Source organism: Poecilia formosa, unplaced genomic scaffold (genome assembly GCF_000485575.1).
Source record: "Poecilia formosa unplaced genomic scaffold, Poecilia_formosa-5.1.2 Scaffold556, whole genome shotgun sequence".
NCBI lineage: Eukaryota > Metazoa > Chordata > Actinopteri > Cyprinodontiformes > Poeciliidae > Poecilia > Poecilia formosa.
In genome coordinates this window covers 260,602-263,968 of record NW_006800495.1, presented here as the reverse complement: position 1 = coordinate 263,968, position 3,367 = coordinate 260,602, and positions in this window count along the sequence as shown.

Sequence of the window (3,367 nt, the reverse complement as noted above, 5' to 3'; positions counted from 1 at the left end):
GTGTGTGTGTGTGTGTGTGTGTGTGTGTGTGTGTGTGCGTGTGTGTGTGTGTGTGTGTGTGTGTGTTTCAGCTGGGAGATGAATGTCTGGGTTTCATCCATCTGATCCATGCGCTGGTTTGCAAACTGCAGGGCGGCAGCTGATTGGCTGCTGGTTCCCATGGCGCCGGCTCTCAGTCCTGTCCTCATCCACTGAACAAAAGATTTTTATAAAACATAAACTCTTGAATGCAAATATTTAAATCTTAATTCTCATAAAATATAAATTTTTAAACAGCAGATTCATTTAAAACTCATCACAAAGAAATAAATAAATAATAATAAATAATAATATTAATAAGAAAATGGATGGATAAAATCATTTAAAGACAAAGTGTTTAAAAACCAGCAGAAAGAGAGGAAATGAGATTTTATTTTTCTGTTTGGTGTTAAGAGAAGATCACAGAACCGGGTCGAGTCGGGCTCCGGCGGTTCCTGTTCTGAGAGAAACATCACTTTTTGGATAAATATCCTGTTTCAGATCTAATTATTTCTAATGATTAGAAGTGATTACAGCGACAAAGACGCCATCTGGTGTGTGAAGTGGGTTTTATTAAAAGCTTTCACCAGAAACTCTGAAATTTTCAGATTAATTTCAAAAATTTTCTACAACAAACATGGAAATTTTTTGAGTTAGAAAGTCTTAAATATTTGACTTTACTCAGAAAATCTTTGTATATTTTTCTTGAGTTCATGAGTTTCCACTTTTCTCCTTTTTCCATCTCTTCTGTCCCGGCTCGCCGTTGTATCCTTGAGTTGCTCTCTCTTTAAATCCGACTCATCTTCCTCTCACACAAGTTGCTTGTTTGTAGTTTCACATCGGCCCCGCCCCTGAAAATGTTGGGAATCACCATGGCAACCAGCAGAGGAGAAAACTTGCACCTTTTTAAAATATGTTGGGATTCACCTGTCATCCTCTGTTCCCCCAGCATGATGCTGCCACCACCAGCATCATGGTGGCAGCATCCTGACTCCCTGATGTTATCATCCAACAAAAACAATGAATGTGAAATAAAAAAGTTAAAGGATGAAAACTCTGAAACATTTTTATAAATAATAAACTGCAGAAAATAAAACCTGCAGGAATCAGGACGGTATCCATGGAAACTGCAAAAAAAACAGACATGATCAGAAAAATGAGAAGCAGGTGAGCTAATCAGACGACGAAGAACAGCTGGGAGAGAAAACAGGAAACATTCACATCCAAATGATGAGAAGAGGAAGAGAAAAGGTAAGAAACTAAAACCTGCAAGAGAAATCAACTGAATGTGGATTATTTTAAAAATATTTGTCAAATTTTCCACCACGTAATCCATTTGTTTAGTTGTTTTAGTTTATTTTTATTATTTCTCCTGTTTTAGCTTCATAATGAACATGAAAACATTTTATTACAGTAACTGGGAAGGTAGCAGGATTAGAATGAGCATTCACATCAGGAGCTCACTGCAAACTGCTAATTCCTTCACAAAACCTGCAGCGAGCAGAGGACAGCGCCCCCAGCAGGCAGCGGCTGGACGGTCCATCCAGCCGACCTGCAGAAAACCCACAAACCGCGGAGCCGAACCGAGGACAATCAGAGACAGAAATGTGTTAAAGTTCACAGCAGGAAGGAGTTCATAGCCTCATTCATTCATCAGCCGCAGCAAAACTAAGAACGAAAAATATGAGAAGAGTAGGAAAGAGTAATTTAGGAAATATTAGAATGCAAATTAAAACTTAAAATAGAAACTGCCTCATATTTTATTTGCTTTGAGGCTGAATTAGTGACGGGATTAATCAAAAGTTAAAATGAATTTTATGAATGAAATGTGAGAGAGTTTCTGCTCTGGAGAATCATCACATAAACCCAGAAATGAACAAAATATGTCTCATATGTTTAAATTACATTTTTCCTTTCCGCCTGTTTCACTCGGACTGAAAAGGTCATAACATGAACGGTGGCGCCCCCTGGTGGAGAACCGAGGCAGCGGAAACGGCCACAGCAGCAACATAAAATAAATAAACTTTAAAACATCTATGAAATGTCATTTAAACCTGCTGAGATTACTGGAAGTAAAACGAAAACCGGATTTTTGGTATTTTATTTATTTTTATTGAAAAAGTGAAAATAAATTGCAAGCAGGGGAACAAACAGGTTTGAACTTTTATTACATCAAACTTAATAGAAATTATGTTTCCAGTCCGCTTTACATTATTAAAATAATTATTTTATGTTTTTAAAGAAGAAATTATATTTATTCAAGCACCAAATTTGCTTTATATGTGGAACAGAGAGAAAAATATTTAAATCTTTTCTGTAGTTTTCACTTTGATAAAAACTGACTCAACATTTAATTTTATTATAGTTTCAGTTCACAGAAAATAATCCAGACAAGAAGAACTCAACAAATTTAAACATGAAGTGAAGAATCAAATATAACAGCATAAGCAGCCATATTTCATATTATTTTCCAGTTTGATTCTAATTAAACTGAATTAAATAAAATTCAGTTTATAATGCCTATTTTTTATTAAAGGAAGGATGTGGCGACAGTGGGGAGAAATGATTCCTTAACAAGATGAAACCAGAACCAGGATGATCGACCCGTTAAACACAGATTACCTGAACAGAACCAGGATCACTTTCTGAACAATTACAGGGATCAGCTCAGACTCAGATTTAATGTGAAATCAGCTTGCCGTAACGTCAAATCCCTTATGAAGCTCAGAGCCATAAAGCTGTAAACTTACTATTCTGCCAATAAATACAAAATATAACAAAAATCTGCAGGAACATTTTATGTTTCACATCCATCCATGGAGCCCAACTCTGTAACAAACACCTAACCCTGTCAAAAACAGATCATATTTAATCTCTTGTTAGTTTTTGTTAGTTTTTATTAAAGGCAGAAACAGATATGCAAACCCAGCGCCACATAAGAGTTTTGTTTCTTATGTTCAATAAATTTAGGTCATAAGTTTAGTTTCTGTTTCGATGTGAAGCTTGACTGAGTGTTGCGTTTAAAGACTAAAGGGAGAATTTGCTGCTCTTCGCTTAAAATCTTAATCCGGCCTCTGAAAAACGTTAAGTGCTAAAGTTATAAAAAATAAAACCACAAAGTAATTTGTGGTTTTTATAGATTTTTTTTAAATCTATGTTTGTTTCCGTTAATAAATAAAAATATTTAATTCTAAATTAAATTTTACGGCGACCCGCGTCTTCGATCGATTTTATTTTATGTAAACACTCACAGGGCAGACAGGAAATAAAAACCTCCCTCTTTCTCTGGTCTAGTTTAGATGAGAAGCGGTGGCTGGAGGTGATAAACATTCCTACGGTCCGTGAACGC